Here is a 22739-nt window from a genome sequence, read left to right on the forward strand (position 1 = left end):
ACCATGTGACAGGGGCCGGCCAATGGCATGGATACCCTGTCACATGGTAAGGGCAAAGGGGCATTGGCGCCATTTTGTTTTTGAACAGCTGATGCCTGGGAACGGGAAATCTGTCCCCGAGGCCCCCCTGGATCTCTCCTCTCCCCGAGGCCCCCCTGGATCTCTCCCCGAGGCCCCCCTGGACCACCAGGTAGTTTTAAAAGGTTTTGGGGGGGTCGGGAGGGTGGGGTCGATTTAAAGGGTTGGGTGGGGGTTTTTTTTAGCGGCGCGGGCCTCCCTAAAAAAAAAGGGTCGGGAGGGTGGGGGAGGTTAAGGGGGGTCGATTTAAAGGGTCGGGTGGGTTTTTTTTTTTATCGGGCCATCGGCACCATTTTAATTAGTGGCAGCCAAAATGGTGCCAATGGCCCGAGAGCGGGAGATCGTGCCGGGACCCCCCCCCCCACTGGACCACCAGATAATTTAACATTTTGGGGGGGTTCGGGAGGATGGGGGAGGGTAAGGAATTGGTTTTAAAGGGTCGGGGTGGGTTTAGGTGTTGTTTTGGTGTGCCGGTTTTCCCGCCCTCCCCCAAATAATTCCCGTGCCCTATTTAACGATTTAGGACGATTTATGACGATAAATCGGGGGCATTTTTATTATATTGTGCACTCTAATGATTTTGGACGATTTTAAAATTATCTGACGATAATTTTAATCGTTCAAAAACGATTCACATCCCTAATGGTTAGCAGCATTGTCAGGCACAGAAGCTTTCCAGCCCAACGCCGGCTGTAGACCTTATAAAAATGCATACAAAGGTAATTTGCATGATGCAAAACATCAGAGCAAACCTGCAGGGCTCCTTCAAATGGACTTGGAGGATTTCCTTTAGACAAAAGAAAATCAGCAATGTAACTGTTGATAACTTTCTAAAGCTATCAAATATTCAAAGATGCGAGCTTTCGGGTTTGGCATAATACCTTCTCAGAGTTTTCTTAGTGATTTAGGTCCAGGAGAACGTTACTGATCTTTTCAGGTTCAGGGTCTCAAGCAAACTATACAGGACCAAAGGCCCTGTGGAACTGAGTGAGAGGAAAACTTGAGCGTAGTGTAAAAACATGCTTTTAAAAAAAAAAAAAAAAAAAAAAAGAAGAGATAAAACTGGCCATAACATAACCACACGTCTTTTCTTTATCCACTTTCCAAATATAAACTCTTGAAAAGAAGTGACAAAGGATGGAATTAAAATCATTCAAAATTTATTTTAAAAACAGCAGCATAGCACAGGGGCGGATTGATGGAAAATAGTGGATTTTTCTCCATACTGGCCCATGGGTACCCAATTACATATACAATATAATTTACATATATCATTTACATATATAATGTACATACCCCTATATTTCGGCATGGTCCTCCCATATCAACACAATACTATTTGCCAAAACTCAAAGAATAACAACCCCACCTATGAAAAAGAATACCACAAATATTACACCAGAATCTAAAATAGCAATACACCTCCTATCAGGAAACCAGAACAGGCCAAGCTACTACAGATCCCTACAGAGAAACCACATGCTAAAAGAATACTTCATCTCAGTCTGCATGCAGAACACAAACTCTCACCAAATACAGAATAAAGCCACATAAAGTATAAATAGAAATGTGCAGACAAAAACTAAACTGTAAAATGTATCATGCCAGACTCTATACAGTGCAACAATGGAAAAACAAAAATATCACCATTCCTCATGAAATAATCAATAAAATCAAGATATATAAATCATGAATCATAATTATAAAATCATACTAATAAAATAATTTCAAAACAGCTGATGAATAGAATATTCAATAATTAAAGACTCAAGCAAATTTTGAAAACTTTACCAAACACCAATAAAATATTTCAAACAGCAGACACTTCACATACTACCCAATAATTCAAATGGTAGTCAATCAAGAAAAATGAACTTAAAAAGCCACCTTTATTTAACCTCTCCAGCAGTTCTCCTACTCCTTTCCCTTGCAGGCCACACCAGAAGCAGCAGTAGCTGCTAAAGCTGTCCTCATGGTCCTCTTCCTTAGGGACTACAACCGTCTCTTCTCTCTCTCTCTCTCTCTCACACACACACACACACACCAGTCATACCTTCAAGACCAGTTTCTGTCTCTCACACACCAATCATCTTCCCAACCAGTCTCTCACACACTCTCACACACACACACACACACACACACACACACACACACACACACATAAGCACACACACACCAGTCATCTCCCTGATCAGTCTCACACATACACATGTCACCTCTCTGGCCAGTCTCTCTCAATCACACAATGCTCTCGCTCCCTCTTACACACAGGATTTCAATCACATACATGCTCTCTCTATTTCACTTACACACAAGCTCTCATTCACACACATGCCCTCTCTCTCACAGCCACAAGCCAGCCAAAAACATGCTCCATCTCTCTCTCGCACACACACATTGACTCCCACAAGCACCCTCCCTGACTCACATATACACCACACACATACAGAAGCACCTTGCCTGTCACATCCAGAAGCACCATTCCTTTCTCACATACACACAAACACACACACACAAGTACCATTCCTTTCTCACTCACACACACACACACACACACACACACAAGCACCATTCCTTTCTCACATATACACACACAAGCACCATTACGATCTAAGGCCCCCAGCTGAACAGCTGGTCTCCGGCGGCGGTTTGCAGCACGGGTGTTCACTTCTTTGGCCCCGCCGGCCTCGATTTTAATTTCTTCGGCTTCCTCCGGCTTGGTCTCCCGCGGAGGCTGTCTGGGAGGTGCCAGCCCATCTTTTTTTCTTCGGCCTCCGCCGGCCTCGATTTTTATTTCTTCGGCCCCTGCCCGGCGGAGGCCGAAGAAAAAAAGATGGGCCGGTGCCTCCCAGACAGCCCCCACGGGAGACCAAGCTGGCGGGGGCCGAAGAAATTAAAATCGAGGCCGGCGGAGGCCAAAGAAAAGAAGATGGGCGCCTCCCAGACAGCCCCCACGGGAGACCAAGCCGGCGGGGGGCGAATAAATTAAAATCGAGGCTGGCGGAGGCCGAAGAAAAGAAGATGGGCGCCTCCCAGCCAGTCCCCACTGGCTGGGAGGCGCTGGGGTTGGCTGGGATGTGCTGAGGAAGAGCCATGCAGTCGAGACCACGTGACCAGCTAGACCGGCCCACCGGGGAAGCCTGATCCCCCGATAGGCCAATCCGCTCCTGGCATAGCAGCTTTCAATATTTCCAGTATTTTTTTCCTGTTTAATCAGGGAGTAGCTGCTTTTATTTTTCGTTTGTTTCATTCTTACCCTACCAGAGGGTGTAAGATGGGAAGAACCAGCAGAAAGAGAATCTCATGGGAAGGAATTGATGCAAGGCTCAGTTCAGCCTCTTCTCCCACAAGCAAAACTGGGCCACCTCTTCACATTTCCCCTTTCTTTGCTCTTTGTCACTCCCTCCATGCACCAACAAAATAAAACAAAAAGAGAACATTTACATCTTAAATTGGTTTTAAAAATGCAAATGGAAAAGTAAACTATTTCCTTCCCAAGCGAACATGGCCTGGGCAGGCCCATACATCCATCCTCTGAGTGCTTGGTAATCCAGCATTTATGTCAGTAAGGTTAAAATGAAATCTGAACACAACAGTACAAGCTGTAAACATTAAGACATAAATCAACTCAGGCAGGGAAAAGTACTTAAAATCCAAGCCTCTTCCTCCCCTCCCTCTTGTTTGTTATTCAAATTGCTGGCCTAAGACCTGCCCAGAGAACAGAACCGTGCCCTTCTGCTAGGCTTTCAGCAGCTTCCTGCTTTCTTGTGCAGTATAATAAATATGAATTTAAGTAAGTTCTTGCATTAAGGGGCAAGGTGCTATCCGAGAAGGCAGCCACTCTCTGCTACTGAACAGATGCTCAATCTTAAGAGCACACTTGCACCATGTTTTATGAGGGTAGAGGGTGTATGGGGAATCCATTAGAAAGCAAACCTCTGTTCTGCTTCCCACTGAAATGTTCTGTTGGAATCTGGGCATCCTAAGCCTTGCTCCAGTGCCTTAGAGACCTCATCCAGCTCTTCTGGGCCCGTCCCCTTCCCAGGCATGCCATGCACACGCTCCTTCAAGCCAGGCCTGTGTGGCTCGTACTGCAAAGGAAGATGGTGCCATGTCTCAATTTTCTGTGCTTTTCGGAATGTCCAAAGTACATGAGGAGGTCAGTAGGATCCTTGGGGGTTTGGCTTTGTCCTTAGGATAGAAGCAGACCTGGCAGAGTGGTTGGTATGAGGAGGAGATGCCCGCGAGATGAACGCAGACACGCTTGGCAAGAAGCAGCTTCTGCAGGAAAACAGAAATGGAAAAGAAAAGGAGGCCTTTTCAGAATCTGCCTGGTGGTCTGCACGTCTTACTTCATCTGGAAAATCCTCTAAAATCAAAGCTACCTGCCATTGGCTGCAATAAAAGGAAAATGAGTCACTTTTTTTTCTAATTTAAAAAAATCCGCTGCACTAAAGTAATGCGGGTCTTGTCATGCTACCGCCTGGTCACATTTGATAGAAAACTATCTTCTAGTTCAGTACCAAGAAAAATTGTGTTATGATCCTGTGCAAACCTTAGTGCAATATCAAGGTTCTGCAAGTAGGAACAGAGCGGGTCATCTCTTATGAAAGATACAATTTTCTAACTGAACTGAATAGCTGAAATGATACTTCATGTGTTCTTTTGTGGCGATGAAGAGGTGCAGTCACTTAGTTGCAGCCTTTCCTAAACAGCTCTTAGCCTGACCTACAGCAGCTTGAGTTCTTTCCCAAACATATCAGTTTTGTCACATACCACTCCTTCAGGTCTATCCAGTAAAGTGCGGCCGTGTTTACCCCGCTCCTAACCCACGTTCTACTCACTTTCCAGCCGCGTTAGCCCTTCCTGCGATCCCCAATCCTCTTTAACCTACACCTACCATGTCCAAAAATCCCCGGGCAACCCCTTCTGCACGCGGCATGTATATTGCATGTAAACGAGCGAATTAGCTATTCCTTACCATCCAGTAACGCACGCCCCGACTATCACTATTTTACCCTGCCGTTTTGCCGCGCGTTTAACCTGCTAACTTACCGCCTACCCTTACCCCTGCGTTAGAGGCAGGGGTAAGGGTAGGCGGCAAACTTTCTCCCAGCCCCCGCTCTCCTGCCCTGGCCGCATCCATGGGTGCTGGTTTCCGGGGCAGCCCCAGTCCTCTTCCCTCCTCCCGAAGGAAAAAAAAAAAAAAAAAAGCAAAAAAGAAAGTAGCAAGAGAGTGAGGGGATTGCCAGTCCCCCCTCCCCTCCTCCCGAAGCAAGGCACGAAAGCAGCCTTGCTCCGGGAGGAGGGGAGACAGGACTGGCAGTGTAAAGCGAAAAAAAAAGTAGCAAGAGAGAGGACGGGCAATCCTACGCTCGGGATTGCCAGTCCCCCCTCCCCTCCTCCCGAAGCAGGGTGCGAAAAGCAGCCTTGCTCCGGGAGGAGGGGAGGGGGGACTGGCAGTGTAAAGCGATGAAGCGACTTACTTTTTTTTGCTGCACCCCCTCCGGAGACAGCTCCCCTGCCTCCCAGCGAAGATGGACACCTGCACGGGCGAAAGCGGCCCCTGTTCGTGCAATTGAGCCGCTCAAGGCATGACGTCATGACGTTTGGCGTCACGGCATGTGACATCACGTCTTGAGCGCCCAATTGCACGAACAGGGGCCGCTTTCGCCCGTGCAGGCGTCCATCTTCACGGGCAGCTGGAGGCAGGAGAGGGGGTCGTCCTCTCCGATGTCCGGAGGGGGCCTGCAAAAAGTAAGTCGCTTCGTCGCTTTACACTGCCAGTCCCACCTCCCCTCCTCCCGGAGCAAGGCAGCTTTTCACGCCCTGCTTCGGGAGGAGGGGAGGGGGGACTGGCAATCCCGAGCGTAGGATTGCCTGTCCTCTCTCCCCTCGCTCTCTTGCTACTTTTTTTTTTTTTTTCGTTTTTTCCGCTTTGGTTGCTTGCTTCGGGAGGAGGGGAGAGGGTTGACATTCCCGAGCGTCCACTTCCTAGTATCTGTCATTTCAAATGTCATTTGAAATGACATTTGAAATGACAGATACTAGCGTGGCCGTGAAGCATTAGGCCCGTGCACCCAGGTTACTGTATAGGCGCTGTATAGCGCTCTATACAGTAAAATGGGTTGCGCGGGCCCTAACGCTTCACGGACGCTTCTTAGACGCAGCTTGCATTTGCAAGCTATTTACATACAGGATCGAGCGGTAGGTGAGCTGCACTGTGCGTGCGGCAACCGTGGGTGCACCAGGCACTAACGCAGCTCTTCCTACCGCTCGGTACTGGATTGACCAGATAGCTGGTCAAATACTATTTCTTTTTTTTTTTTTTTGGGGGGGGGGGGTTAGTGTAGGCTGCCAGCTATGTCAGATTGTATGTAGGTTCTGGGAGCCTTGGCTAGGGATCAAGCTCATTGCACTATACCAGGTGTGGGCAATTCTGGTCCTGGAGTGCCAGAAACAGGTCTGGTTTTCAGATCATCCACAATGAATATGCACAGAGAAAATACTGAGGAACTGCAGGTGGCACTAGGGTTTATGTAGCAGTGTCAGTCAAGTTTTTCTCTGTCTCCATCTGCTGGCAGAGATGCATAAACCCAGGCGTTTGGACTGATCCAGGTATATATAGGGAAGCATAAGGTATCTCTGCATACAGTGGAGCCAGTGCATGCACATATATCTCATTGTGGATATCCAGAAACCCGGCCTGTTTGTGGCACTCTAGGATGGGAGTTGCCTAACCCTGCGCTATACCACGTTTATATGGTAGGTTTAAGGACTAGCACTAATAGCCATTTTCTGAGTTTTAAGTGGCAGATTACTGCTTTTGGTTAATATGTTTTACCTGTTCAGCTCATAGGATGTCCCAGAGTCAAACTTCCATATTAGGATCTGTGAAGCCTTTCTCACCCTCATTCACCAACAAAGGTTTCTTCCGTCCTGGTATGCCAGACGAGAATCTGAAAGCACAACAGCAAACATCAGAAATCATAGCCTTCGGCCAAGGTGACTGCTTTTCCTGACCCACACTCCCCTTCTCTTTACTCATACTCCAACCCGTTCCTATGGAAAGCAATTTTTAAACAGCCCACATTTTCAAAGTAGCCTTATGCAGATAATGTATCTGCTTCTGGGGAATAGAAGAGGCAGGTTACTGTGATTTCTAGCAAGTGGCACAAAAGGCAGAATAGAATACAGATTTTAAAAAACGTATTAAATGATGGCAGCTTGCCCGCAAGATGCTGCACATGCATCCCCTTGTATGCTTTACTCAAAGTTGAGGGACTTTATTCTGCTGGCAACATATTTTCTTAAAAATCAATATTCAATAAAAAAAAAGTGTGAGTTAAGTAATGCAATTGCATGCACAAATATCTAGGATCTTCTTACTGTAAGTTTTTTATTTTCTGAATGAAATCAAAGAGAAAATCAAACGTCAGTTCCATGTATACAATGGGGCAAAAAAAAAAAAAAGAGACTGGACACACCTATTCAGACCTGGAGTGAGGCGATAACCCTAGTGGGGATTGTCACTCTACACATGAGCACAAGGTATTTGCGTGCAAGGCTTTTAGTGTGCATGCGCAAGGTAATTTTGTCAAGGCTTAGTTTTCTTCCTTGTTTTGTCTGCTTAACAGTTTGATTTTTTTCTTAGGAACAAAATTCTGACTACATTTTCCATAAAACGTCCTAACTTCTCTGGTCAGATGGGTCCGATCTCTTACACTTCTCTCTGTAGAGCTTGTGCAAATGATCTATTAATGGAATATGTTCTTAAAGATCAAAGCTTGGGAAGAATCAGCATTCCCCATGGTGAAAAGAAAAGTGCTTCATTAGCTTAGTAGAGCAGAGACCTTTCCTGTCCTTGGCCCCATTTTAAACCACTCAGGATTAAGAATTCAGAAGAAACAGGGGGGTTGTAAACCACTAGTGAGGGAAAAAATAGGAAGCATAAAGGAATCAAAGGAACTTCACACTGCAAAGTGCTACAGATGTAACAGAAGGCTGGGGTAAACTGCATGGACCATTTATGGCTACAATCCTAAAAGTAGCATCAGTCTTCCAAGAAAGCTGAGGTAACCTGCATTCCTTGTACGTACCCGGATCAGTCCAGATAATGGGTTATGTCCCCCGTCCAGCAGAGGGGGGGCTTCAGAGAGTACTCCCTTATAAACCAGTGCACCCTCTGGAAATCCTCAGAATCTTTCTGACTCCAGCAGATGCGAGTGTGGAACCTCTGGTTCCCCATTACACTTCTTTAAGTTTAACTTACTTTTTCTTGTACCTTTCCTGGGATGGATCAAGTTGGGTAATTGAAAAAAAAACAAAACAAAACCCAATTGGTAGTCTGACCTATTCTTTGGGCCTTAGGCCTCACAGCTTCTGACTTGCAGGCTGAACTGTTTCTTACAGTCTCCCTCCCTTGCTCCTCTGTATGCTGGGTTTTTGTTATTTCATTTACAGCTTAAATACCTGGCTTTCCTCTCTGGGAATGCATGCTGATAGTCCAGCCTCTCCCTACTTGTCACGCTCCGACCCGCTGCCCTGAGAAGCTGCTTTCCTTGGGGCAGCCTACACAGAGAAGCGCCATCCCTCTGTTGTCACCAATCTCATTGCCTTTTTTCAGTCGGATAGCATGGCAGAGAGTCCCTGCTGCGGCGGACGAGTTTTCTTGCTGCTTCCAGCACGTCCTAGCAGATCAGCTGTCTGCCTCGTGGCTTCCCTCCTCCGCTCTCGATGCCGCGATGCTCCCAGTGCACTGCGTGTGGACAGCTCGGGTCGAGGCTCTCCCACGAGGGTGTGTGTTCGAGGTGCCTCCCCAGTGGGGAGGGCCCCTCAGAGCCGGCAGGATGCCCTGTTTCACGCCTTCAAGTGCGCCTGGATGTGCAGAGGTCGTCCCCGTTCCCGCTCAGCGCGGGAACGGTGGCCATTTTGTGTGAGGAGCTGGATGCCCGTTCACAGGCAAGGGAGGATCAGGACGTTGAATTGTTGCCGTTGCCACCGATTTTAACACCTGTGCCACCTCTAGGATCCTTTCCACCACCTGGGGACCCACCAATTCTGCCTCCCTTGGGGCCACCGCCGTTTTTCACGGACTTTGTACTGTTAATGCATAATGCTTACCTGGCTAGGATGAGCCAGTCCCAGGAGCCTGCAACAGGTCCTACTCCTCCCAAAATCCTTAGGATAGCGGATCCTTCACCTGCAGGGGACACCCTGGGTATAGGATTTCCAGCTCCAGTGGCCCCTCTGGGCACTTCTAGAGTCTGCATGGTGCATCCACCAGTGGGCAGTGTTGGTCCCAACCTGGACCCAGACCTGGATGAGCTTTTACCAATGGCTCAGGTGGACGGCGACTATCCGAGAGTCCTTCGTATCTTCCACAGAGACGAGCTAGACCCTCTAATACTGTTCATCATACAGGAACTGGACATTGAGGCTCCGCAGGAAATTCCTGGATCCATACCTCAGGAAAAGAAGGGAGACCCCGTTTTGGCAGGGCTTCGACCTCCGACAAGGTCTTTTCCTACCCACCCTACTCTGCTTCAACTATTGTCCAGGGAGTGGGATTCTCCTGAAGCCTCTCTTAAGGCCGGTAGGGCGATGGAACGACTATCCACTTCCAGATGATTTCCTGGAGCTTCTTAAGGTCCCCAGGGTAGACTCAGCTGTCTCAGCCATCACTAAGAGGATAACCATCCCGGTGATGGGTGGTACAGCTCTGCGTGATCTTTAAGACAGAAAGCTCGAGGTTTATCTCGAGAGAGTGTTTGAGGTGTCCACTCTGGGTGTCAGGGTGGCCTTCTGCAGCTCCTTGGTGCAATGGGCAGGACTTCGCTAGGTCCAACACCTACTAAGCTCTCAGGAGCTACCTCCAGAGGAAGCTCAGCAGGCCAACCATTTGGAGGCAGTAATAGCGTATGGGGCGGATACTCTGTATGACATTCTTCGAGTTCTGGCCAGGTCGATGGTTTCGGCACTCTCAGCCAGACGCCTCCTCTGGCTCCGCAACTGGTCGGCGGATTCCTCTTCCAAGTCACAGTTAGGATCGCTGCCCTTTAAAGGCAAATTCCTCTTTGGAGATGATCTGGAGCAGATCATCTAGTCCCTGGGAGAAAATTCAGTGCATAAATTGCCAGAAGATCGGCCAAGGACCTTTAGGACTTTCAGCTCCTCTAGAAGCTGCTACCGTGGTCAACGACGGTTCTTCACTATGAGACAGTCAGCTCCTCGCCAGCCCTCTTTGCGCTCCCAGTCCTGGTCCCGTTCTTTTGAGGCCGAAGACAAGCACGGGATGGTCCGGCCCAAGGGGCGTCTTCCAAGTCTGCACAATGAAGCCAGGCTGGCCCACTCCCTGATCCCAAGGATAGGGGGACGTATCTCCCTCTTCTACGAGGAGTGGGTCAAGATTACGTCAGACCAGTGGGTCCTGGATATTCTAAAACACAGATACGCATTAGATTTTGCTCGTCCTCTAAGAGACAGGTTCCTCTTCTCTCCCTGCGGTCCAGTTCCAAAAGGACTCATTGTCTTCCAGGCACTTGACAGACTCCTCGCTCTTGGGGCAATCCTGCCGGTTCCTCCACGGGAAGTGGGGACCGGTCATTATTCGATCTACTTTGTGGATCCCTAGAAGGAGGACTCCTTCCGTCCGATCCTAGATCTCAAGATGGTCAACAGAGCACTCAAGGTTCCACGCTTCCGAATGGAAACCTTGCTCTCTGTGATTGCGATGGTACACCGCGGGGAATTCCTGGGCTCCTTGGATCTGATGGAAGCTTATCTCTACATCCTCATCCTCGAGTCTCACCAGCGCTTTCTTCGCTTCAAGATTCTGGGGCAGCATTTCCAGTTTCAGGCGCTTCCTTTCGGCCTGGTTACCGCCCCCCGGGTCTTCATGAAAGTGATAGTTTGTGGTGGTGGCGGCAGCCCTCAGTAGAAAGGGCATCCTTGTCCACCATATCTGGATGACTGGCTCATTTGAGTGAAGTCCCTCAGTCTGTGTCATCAAGCGATTGACAGGGTGTTGCATCTCTTCCAATCCCTGGGATGGGTCATCAACTTCGCCAAGAGCAAACCTGACACCCTCTCAATCGCTGGACTCCTGGGAGCCCATTTTGACATGGAGGTGGGCCTGGTCTTCCTGTTCCCGGATCTGGGCCCAGTCAATTATAGCACAGGTGCAGTGCTTCTCTTGCCTTCCCCTTCTCACTACATGGGATTACCTTCAGGTACTGAGGCTCCCATGGCTTCCACTATCGATTCTTGTACCTTGGACGTTTGCGCATATGCCTCCCTTATAGAGAGCCTTACTCTCCCACTGGAAGCCAGTGTCTCAGGAGGTCCAGACTGTCCTCCCTCTCCAACAGGAGGTCAAGGACAGTCTGCCTTGGTGGCTCGACCGCTTTCATTTGTCACAGGGGATGCCCTTGGAAATGCCGGAGTGGGTGATTGTCACTATGGATGCCAGCATCTCTGGATAGGGAGCAGTGTGCCAGATGAGCTTGATTCAGGGACAGTGGACACCATTGCAAGCAACCTGGCCGATCAATCACCTGGAGACCAGAGCAGTGCGCCTGGAGACCAGAGCAGTTTCTCCTGCTCATTCGTCATCGGGTGGTTCGGGCACTTTCCGACAATGCAACCACGGTGGCGTACATCAACCGTCAAGGGGGCACAAGAATTCATCATATCTCTCAAGAGACGGACAAGTTGCTGGCTTGGGAGGAGGCTCACCTTTCCTGACTGGCGGCCTCCCACATTGCAGGAGTAGACAACATTCAGGCCAACTTCCTCAGTCGACAGCGTTTGGATCCAGGGGAGTGGGAACTCTCTGAGGACACGATGCAGCTCCTGGTCCGACGTTGGGGCCTTCCACACCTGGACCTGATGGCCACCTCCCGCAATACCAAAGCGCCGCGATTCTTCAGCCACAGAAGGGAGCACGGCGCGGAAGGCATGGATGCCTTAGTCCTTCCATGGCCTCTTCACATTCTCCTCTATGTGTTCCCACCATGGCCCCTGGTAGGAAAAGTCCTCTGGAGGATAGCAGTCCACCAGGGTCCGGTGATCCTGGTGGCTCCAGAAAGGCCATGTCACCCGTAGTTTGCAGACTTGATCAATTTAGCAGTGGACGGACCTCTTCGATTTGAGCCATCTCCCATGCCTGCTGCATCAGGGGCCTGTATTTTTTGATCAGGCAGATCACTTCTGTCTTGCAGCTTGGCTTTTGAAAGGTGCCGATTGAGACAGCGAGGATACCCGGAGGCCATGGTTTCCATCCTTCTCAGGGCAAGGAAGACTTCTACGTCCGTAGCTTATGTTCACGTCTGGAAGGTTTTTTGAATCCTGGTGTACTTCCATAGTGGTGTGTCCGCGTACTGCCTTGGTAGCTCAGATTCTGTCTTTCCTACAAACAGGGACTGGAGAAGGGCTTGGCCTACAATTCTCTGAGGGATCAGGTAGCAGCCCTTGGTTCCCTAGTACATCATCGCGAGGGAGTATCTCTCTCCTCGCACCCAGATATCATCTGATTCCTCAAGGGAGTGAAACACCTACATCCACCATTGCACGCCCTGTGTCCTTCCTGGAGCCTCAACTCAGTCCTTCGGATTTTGGGAAGCGCTCCGTTTGAGCCTAAGCGATCAGCTACTCTCAAGGATCTCACCCTCAAAATGGTCTTTCTCGTGGCTATTTGCTCTGCACGTCGGATTTCGGAGCTACAGGCACTCTCCTGCCGGGAGCCCTACTTGCGTTTTCGGATGCAGGAGTTTTATTGCTCATGGTACCCTCCTTTCTACCCAAGGTGATTTCAGCATTCCATGTGAATCAGACGGTTGAGCTCCTGTCTTTCGCGGCTACTGATCCAAGAGATCTACGTAAGCTGGATGTCAAGCGTATCCTGATTCGCTATTTAGAAGTTACTAATGACTTTCGATTATCAGATCATCTCTTCGACCTCTGGAACAGACCTCAGAAGGGGTCCAAGGCTTCGAAAACCACTATTGCTCACTGGCTAAAAGAAGCTATCATAGCAGCCTATCTTGGAGCAGGGAAGCAGCCTCCGGTGGGCATCAAAGCACACTCTCTCCGTGCCCAAGCGGCTTTCCTAAGCGGAAAGCCGCGCTGTTTTCCTTTCAGGAAAAGCAACCTGGAAATCATTACATACTTTGCTCGGCACTATCATTTGAATCTACCACCACCGGTGTTTCGCTCCTTTGGTGATCGGGTCATTCGAGCAGGGCTATCCGGGGCCCACGCTATGTAGGGAAGGTTTGGTACATTCCACTGTCTGGACTGATCCGGGTACGTACAGGGAAAAGAAAATTATTCCTTTCCTGCTAATTTTCATTCCTGTAGTACCACGGATCAGTCCAAGACGTCCTCCCTAAGGATTTGGGGGTTGATGGGATTGCTATTCCTGCTCAAATGTTCTTCACTTGCTTCTCTGTTTTCTCAGTCTCTAAAGGCTGGTTTCATAGTTCCTTTTGCAAGTTTTTTGCTGTTTTTTGTAGCTGTTTTGCATAGCTATGTACTAAAATGTTAATCGGGTTGTTTTCCTTGATCCATCCATTTTTATTGTTCATGCTTTGATATTCTGTATACTGAGGATTTCCAGAGGGTGCACTGATTTATAAGGGAGCACCTTCTGAAGCTTTGTCTGACTCCATCTGCTGGACGGGGGACATAACCCACTGTCTGGACTGATCCGTAGTACTACAGGAACGAAAATTAGCAGGTAAGGATTAATTTTCTTTTGTGCAGCCATGGTTATAACCCAAAATGATAAGGGGAATGGAAAACTTCCCTATGAGGAAAGACTAAAGAGGTTAGGACATTTCAGCTTGGAGAAGAGACGACTGAGGAGGGATATGATAGAGGTGTTTAAAATCATGAGAGGTCTAGAATGGGTAGATGTGAATCGGTTATTTACTCTTTCGGATAGTAGAAAGACTAGGGGGCACTCCATGAAGTTAGCATGGGGCACATTTAAAACTAATCGGAGAAAGTTCTTTTTTACTCAACGCACAATTAAACTCTGGAATTTGTTACCAGAGGATGTGGTCAGTGCAGTTAGTATAGATGTGTTTAAAAAAGGATTGGATAAGTTCTTGGAGGAGAAGTCCATTACCTGCTATTAAGTTCACTTAGAGAATAGCCACTGCCATTAGCAATGGTAACATGGAATAGACTTAGTTTTTGGGTACTTGCCAGGTTCTTATGGCCTGGATTGGCCACTGTTGGAAACAGGATGCTGGGCTCGATGGACCCTTGGTCTGACCCAGTATGGCATTTTCTTATGTTCTTATGTTCTTAACATCAGTAAGCATGGGGTGGCTGGATGTGTCAGACAAAAGCCTCACTGCTTTTGCTGGCTGTATAGATTACTACAAAACTTGGTGGTAAGGCATGGGAAGGGGCCTGGGTATTGGTTTAAGTTTAGGACTTGCAAGATCCAAAGAGGAAGATAAGGTCTGCAATCCACCAGAGGAGGTGGTGGAGGCCAGCACTGCAATGGAATGTAAACGTGCTTGGGACAGATATGGAAGGCAGTGGTTGAGGGGTTACTGGTGTATATAGGAATTTATAGGGTCATCTACCCAAAGTGGCAGAGAACCAGAGAGTGGACTGGATGGGCCAAGTGGTCTTTATCTGTTATCATTTACTATGTTTTATGTTACTAAACATAAATTGAAAAAGTCATCTTGCATGGTTCTCATGAACATCAATTCTTATGGCCTCAACAGGTTTGGTTTGCATGGTATCTAAAATAGGAAAAATTAACCTGTTCTTAGATCAAATGTGTGTGTGGAATTCATTTTCTGTATCTATGGCTATCCTGAATAATACACTTGTTAAAAGCCCTCGAAGACTAAAGTCAAGAAGCACTGCATGAGAGCTTCCCAAACCTGTCCCAGGGACTCTACACCCTGTTGAATTTTCAGGATATCCACAATGAATATGCATGTGCTAAATTTGCATAGATTGGGTTACCAATCTATGCAAATTTATCACATGTATATTAATTCTGAGTATTCCGATACTGAAAACCTGATCAATTATATGGTCTCCAGGAAGCCCTGCATTAGACCTTGGAACAAGGAAGCAGGGAAGTATGTATGCAAACTTTAACATTTATCATGACCAGTTTTTGTGAATCCTGATTAAAATTGAAAACATCTGTTTAATGTTAACCATAGCATACTGGAATTTGTATCAGTTTAAAAAAAAACCAAAAACAAATAATCACACAATAGACAAAAGAAGAAAACTGAAGGCAGAAATTAACAAATTTCATTTTAGGACGATGGGTGCCTGTGAAACTGCAGCATTGTACTCCCTTCTTGTGCACAATTATAGAAAAAAATATTCCGAAGCGTAGATATTTATTGTTTCAGCTGTCTTTGTTACTACTGAGAATAGAGACTCCAAATTTGGTCTTTTAAACATGGTTATAAAAATGAACTAAAATCTATAAAATAATTGTAAAAAATACCTTCAAGCCTGCAGAGGGGATGCTTATTACCGGGCTTCCCAGACCTGTCCTGGGGACCCCACAGCCAGTCGGATTTTCAGGATATCCACAATAAATATGCATATTCTGAGTCTCCATGATATGCAAATGTATCTCATGTATATTCATTATGAATATCCTGAAAACCTGACTGCTGTGGGGTCTGGGAAGCTCTGGTTTCATGAGGTTAAAGTGAACCCTAACAAATTGTCTTAGATACCAGGGGTGGCCAACTCCGGTCTTCATGAGCCATTCATTATGAATATGCATGGGATAGATTTGCATACAATGGAGGCATCTTCATTGTGCAGATCCTTTTTGTGGCTCTTGAGGACCATAGTTGACTGCCCCTAGTACATGGTCCCAAATGTTACCACAGTCTTTTACTTCCCATTTTCATGTTTGCTGTAAAGAAGCTACCCCCGGCTGCTACAAAACATTAGAAATGAAATTTATGGGTAAGTTTAAATATGACCCCTAATTATAACATGTTTTAACCAAAATTATTTGCATGTTTTAAAATACAGAAAAGGTATATAGAATATTTTATTTACTAAACCCAGAGGGTTGAATTTCGTTCTGCTGTGCTTGGATATTTTATACAAGTCTCTAAAAAAAAAATAAAAAATACTTAAATTATTCTTATGAACTGCATTAAACTGGAACCTTCAAGCAATGTTGATACTTTTTTGGATTTGGTTAGTAAACAGTAACAAAATTCAAGAAAGCATGGGATATGTAAGAGGATCCTTAATTCCAGGAACACAAAGGATTCTGTTGGGGGGGGGGGGGGGGGGCTCATAAAATTTCCAAAGGAAGAAAATTAGGCAGACAAGAAGGGTCTTAATATTTATCTGTTGTCATATGATATTCTTGACTGGAAATTATTAATGTACTTTCTATCTTCCGCTTGAGGACAAAGCTCCAGTCCATTCCATTAAATACCTTGGTGCAATTGGCAGCTTTGGGCTCCAGGTCGTTCAGAGTCACCAATTCCTGAAGGAGGCTGCTTTCTTGGTAGCCACCGTTCACCCCATGCAGTTTGAAGTATGCCTGAGATCGTTGGAGATCAGCCTGAGATTGACCGCAAACCTGCCATGTCGATGGCAAAAGGCCGTTGAGGGTCAAATACGGTCTTCCAGCCATATACCTTCCCTGCTGCATTCACCATGAGCGACTCGTAACGCAAGCCCCCGGCAAAGGCCACTGGCCACACTGACACTTTCCTAGTGCTACGCATCTGGTAATAAAAAAAAAAGGAAAGTTAATGGTAGAATGTTCTAAAGCTGTCCTACCCTGTCAATGGACCCTTTTAAATAATGATAAATAGAAAACTGAGTGTACACACATATAAGGGTGGAGTTGTAATAGGAAAAAAATGCATGCAGAAAGAATGTATCATTGCAAAATGTTGGATTATATCCATTTAATACTTGGTCCTAACTTTATGTACCAGCCTATTTTGCATGCGTGTAGTGTGATGGGTACAAGGATGACCATATAGCTCCATGTCAAGGGGGGCAAGTCAATCCAGTCCTGGTTTTACCCCATTGCATTCATAGAAATGTAGTTCTGATTTCTCTATTGATTTCCATAAGAAGAGCAGAACTATGTCTCATTGCATGCATTGGGGTAAATCATGAGCTGGTTCATGTTTTTTTTTTTCCCTTGACAAGAAGCTACTTGGTCACTCTACATGGAAAGGTAAATTTTAAAACAACCAATGCATGCAATGAGATATAGTTCTGCTTTTCTTATGGAAAACAACAGAGAAATCAGAACTACATTTCTATGAATGCAATGGGGTAAAACCAGGATTAGATTGACTTGTCCCCATTGACATAGAGCTATATTGGTCACCCTAATGTAAGCTGATCCCTACATGTTGGGTAAGGAATGCTACTAGGTTAGATATTTGTCAGATGCCTAACGGACGTGCCAGAGGAAAAGAGTCCTCTGTGTACTCCCATATAGAACATGCGTAATGACTGTTAGCCTTGGACCTAAAACACATAGGAGCAGATTTTCAAAGGGTTATGTGCATAAGATCACGTGTAACCCCGAAAACCCTCGGGCAGGCGTAACTTGTAAAATAAAGGTAGGGGGGGAGGGAATTAGTTAGGGCTGGGAGGTGGGTTAGATAGGGGAAGGGAGGGGAAGGTGGTGGGGGCCAGAAGGAAAGTTCCCTCCAAGGCGCTCCGATTTCGGAGCGCATGTTATAAAATCGGGAGATTTGTTTGCGCCGGGTTGCGCGAACCAAATCTAATCCCGTGCGCACCTTTTAAAATCTACCCCACTGTCAGTGCCCAGCCTCACTGAATGAGGAATATTATACCCATATTATATGCCTTTTGGAGGTGCATTTTCCAAAAGCAATTTTATCACACATAAAATACAGGTTGATTGCTATTTGTTTATTAAAAAATTAAAATTCTGCCAATCTACAATTCTAGGCAGGTTATAATATAATAATAATATAATTAGTATTGCCCTGTAATTGCTCAAGTGAATGCTATCTTGGTTTCTTTACTTTTCTTTATAACAGGGAATGTTCTTATTTAATGAGAAAATAGGTTTAATTAAGATACTTTCAATTGTTTGCTTCTAAGATGTATTAGTCTTAAACTTAACACTCTCAAGTGGTAATTTTTCTTCTTTTTGCCTCTACCTATGCTTAAATGGCAAGCCGTAATTGCTGTCTGAATGTAAAAATTATTGGCATAAATAAAAATTAAAAAAATAAAATAAAAAAATAATATAATCTAGCTGGGGTTAGTGTGCATAAAAGTATGTGAAACCAGATTTTGCGTATAAATTTATGTGCACAGAAAAAGGCGTTCTGATGGGCAGAGCTAGGGTGGAGTTTGGCTTTACATGCACATTTATTGATGTTAAAAATCTGCATGTAAATTCACATACAGTAGTTACATGTTGCAAAGAACAGGTGTAACTTTGCACAGGTGAGTTTCTGTGCATAAGTTTTACATAATTTTCAAAGGAACTTAAGTTACATAAATTCACTTTGTTAATTGGTAGAAAGTATGAGTGTAGCTGCCTCAATGTTACAAAATAACCCTCCCTGGTTAAATAAGTTATACACCAAGATCCAGTGGGAAGACTCAGATATGTACATTTTCATTCCCCAATGACAAGCAGGATGGTACTCCTCACACATGGATGACGACATCGGATGGAGCCTGGCATGGAAAAATATCAAAGTTTCATGCCCAGCATGCTGCTAACCACACATCCAGGTGGGGTCCTTCTTCAGTCTCTTATTTTCCGCGGAGCTGTCGCCTCGTGGTTTCGGAGCTCACGCTTATTTTTTACCATTTTTGGCTACTTGAAATGTTTTTTTCCTGCCTCGTGTCGCATAGGGTCCTTCGCCCTCCTCGGGCAGTGTTTGGTAAAAGCTTTGGGGCAGATTTTCAAAAACTACGCGAGCGCGTACTTTTGTTGGCGCACAAGCCGCGAACAAAAGTACGCTGGATTTTATAAGATACGCGAGTAGCCGCGCGTATCTTATAAAATCCGGGTCGGCGCGCGCAAGGGGGGTGCACATTTGTGCAACCTGCGCGCGCCGAGCCCAGCGCGGCCTGCCTGTTCCCTCCGAGGCCGCTCCGATTTCGGAGCGGCCTCGGAGGGAACCTTTCTTTGCCCTCCCCCCACCTTCCCCTCCCTTCCCCTACCTAACCCACCCCCCCGGCCCTATCTAACCCCCCCCCTTACCTTTGTTGCCAAGTTACGCCAGCAGCCCCGCTCCGATCTCCGGTCCCGGGGGCGTGGTCCGGAGGCCTCGACCATGCCCCTGGGCCGGCGCCACGCCCCGGGCCCGCCCCCGAAAATGCCGCGGCACGCCCCCAAAACGCCGCGTCGTTTCGGGGACGCCCCCGGACACGCCCCCCCTCCCTCCCCGTTTCGAAAAGCCCCGGGACTTCCGCGCGTCCCGGGGCTTTACGCGCGCCGGCGGCCTATGCAAAATAGGCGCGCCGACGCGCGCGGGCCTTTTAAAATCCGCCCCTTTGTGTCTTCGCAGTCGATTGCCAAAGGCTTCCCAATCCTGGTGTCTGCCAGCCATTGACCACGCACTGCACTCTTTTTTTTTCCATGGCATTGACCGGCTTCCGCCGGTGCTTTCAGTGCCCCAGGACTATGTCCATCACAGACCCTCACGAGGTCTGCGTCCTTTGCATGGGGATTTCTCACGATGTCCGTGTCTGCAATCTTTGTGCCCAGATGACCCCCAAGGGTCGTCGGGCCCATCTTGAACAAAATGGAAAAACTTTTCAGGTCAATTGGACGGAACATCCTTGGCGTAAGGGACCTCCACCCCCGTATCCCATCTTGGTGCCACTGGTTAACAGGAAGATGGATGTGGTATACCTAGTCCAGCTATCCACTGGGTTCGACTGCTGTCAACTCCCCCACCAGTTGGTGGTGTAGAGTCAGCCCTGAAAAGGCTCCTCAGGTGTGAGCATAAAGCTCTTGATGTATTGGAGCACAGAGTGTTTCAGGGTGCCATGCTCACTGCTCGTATAGCTTGCTACCAGCTTTACATGGGACAGTATTCCCGGAAACTGTATGTTACGTTTGCTGCCTGTGGGTTCCCCGGCCAGCCACACTCACCCAACGCCGCTCCAGCACAGCCAGGCCAGCCCTGGGCCTCCTGACAGCTGTGGGGAATCACCGCCGCCAAGACCACCTTCCTTCCGGCTCTGAACCGCCAGGTCAACACTACTGACGCCACGGTCCCTGGACACCTGCCAACGCCACTGGTTCCCCTGTTTCGCGGCTACATCGCCACCAACTTCCTCCTGTATCCGGCATTCCCTTAGGCACACGTGCGCCTCTCTTTGGCATTTAAAGGGCCCCATGGCAGGAAAATGCCCATGGCCCCTCCAGATGACATCATCATCACTTCAGCACTATATAAGGCTGGATGCTACTTCCAGCCTTTACCTTGGCAATAGGTCTCTCTCCTGAGATGTGCATTGCCTTAGTTCCTGAGTTCGTTTCACCTGCTTTTTCTTTGGTTTAGACCAAACAGGACTTGACTATGAGATATGCCACCTGCCAAGACCCCTACATGGACATTGGCTGTGAGTCTGCCACTGCTTTCAGTCCCTGCATGGATCATTTCGGGCTTCTTTCCCCATCTCCAGACTTCAGCCTGTGCTACTTGTGTCTTGCCCCTCTTTTGGACTTCCATCTTTGCAGAGGCCCATGTAAGTCCAGCCGGCTCTGGCACCCTAGACTCAACCTAAGGGAAACGAGGGCTGGTAGTGGTGAAGCTCCAGTGAGATCTCTGCTCCTCATCCACCTCACCTGCCGATGGTGGGGGCCTGTGGGGCTCCTCCCCACAAGCAGTGCCAACTCCCCTTCGGTCCAAGGGTCCACCAGAATAACACTGTGGAAATAGGCCCTGGAATTTAGTGAGCGTCTGCCTCAACAATTCAAGGAGGATTTCCAATCTATTGTCCAGCAGGGCCTGGAGTGTGATAAGCACAAGGTTCGCTCAGCTTATGATGTCTTCGAAACAGCCACAAGGATCACTGCAGCGGGCATCGGTGCCCAATGGACGGCATGGCTAAGGGCCTCAGACTTGCACCCTGAGGTCCAAGACCATCTGGCAGATTTGCCATATACGGGGGAGAAGCTATTTGTAGAAGAAAGAATTAAGGAGGTGTAGCTCAGCTGAAAGACTATCAGGAAACTCTTCAGCAGTTGTCAGCTAGTACTTCCGACACCCAGCCTACTAGAAAGCCCCCATGGCAATAATCTAAATGGCTTTTCTGTTGGCCTCGTAAATATTACCAACCTGCACCAGGATTCAAAGGCCTGTCCCCAAGATAAGACAGAGACAACCTAGGCCACTTTGAGCACCTACAGTTCCACCACAGAACCCCACCATGGTGACTAGGGAGCATGAGCCAGCCTTCTCCACAGGACCCCATCCCTCCAGTCGGAGGTCTACACAGATCGGTGGAGCTCAATCACATCGGACCTCTGGGTCTTTTCCATCATCTGTCAAGGTAACAGGCTGCATTTCCAGTGACTTCCACCCCACTCCCCTCCATATCCCCAATGGAAAGCAGCAGGGAACGTACGGATACTTCGAGTGGAACTCTCCACCCTCGTTCTTGTTCAGGCGGTCAAACCCATTCTGCCCAGGCAACGGGGTGAAGGGGTCTACTCCGGGTATTTTCTAATCCCCAAGAAGATGGGTGGCCTCCGGCCCATTCTGGACTTGAGAGCCTTAAACCATTTCTTTTGCCCCGATTCCCCTTCTCAAGGTGGGAGACTGGCTCTGCTCCCTCAATCTCAAAGACGCATACGCCCATATCCCCATCGTTCAAATGGATCGGCAGTACCTGAGATTCCTGGTCGATGGGAATCAGTATTGAGTTCTGCCCTTTGGCCTGGCATTTGCACCCCAGATCTTCACCAAATGTCTGGCAGTTGTCAGTGCCCATCTTCGAAGGTGGGGAAGTCATGTTTTCCCCTACCTCGACGATTAGTTCACCAAGAGCAACTCCCAACAAGGGCCTCAGAGTGCCATGCGCCTCACGATTGACACCTTGGAATCTCTAGGATTCCTGATCAACTATCCAAAATCCCATCTCCAGATGTCTTTGTAACTGGACTTTATTGGGGCATGTCCAAGCAAAGGCTTTCCTAAGTTGGGAAAGGGCAGAGGCCCTTGCGCTCTTGCCTGACATGTCTCCAGTTGCCCCCATATCTTTGCTCACCAGCTACTCTGACTGCTGCAGAGTCATGCATATGGGGAGTGGAAATCCGAATGAACTGTATTCGATGGGAGGAGAAAGGCTGATGTGCACAGAGCAGGAGAGAAACCTTGGGGTGATGGTTGTCTAATGATCTGAAGTCGGCGAAACAATGTGACAAGGCGATAGCTAAAGCCAGAAGAATGCTGGGCTGCATAGAGAGAGGAATATCGAGTAAGAAAAGGGAAGTGATTATCCCCTTGTACAGGTCCTTGGTGAGACCTCACCTGGAGTATTGTGTTCAGTTCTGGAGACCGTATCTCCAAAGAGACAGAGACAAGATGGAGGCGGTCCAGAGAAGGGCGACCAAAAAGGTGGAAGGTCTTCATCAAATGACTTATGAGGAGAGATTGAAGAATCTA

The 22739-nt window shown here is 47.7% G+C and overlaps 1 pseudogene; it reads right to left on the reverse strand.

Annotated features, from left to right (window-relative positions):
- Positions 1–3029: 3029 nt before the first annotated feature.
- LOC115074328 overlaps positions 3030–22739 on the reverse strand; it is a 47908-nt pseudogene continuing 28198 nt past the window's right edge.

This window comes from Rhinatrema bivittatum, chromosome 12 (genome assembly GCF_901001135.1).
Source record: "Rhinatrema bivittatum chromosome 12, aRhiBiv1.1, whole genome shotgun sequence".
Classification (NCBI taxonomy): Eukaryota; Metazoa; Chordata; class Amphibia; order Gymnophiona; family Rhinatrematidae; genus Rhinatrema; species Rhinatrema bivittatum.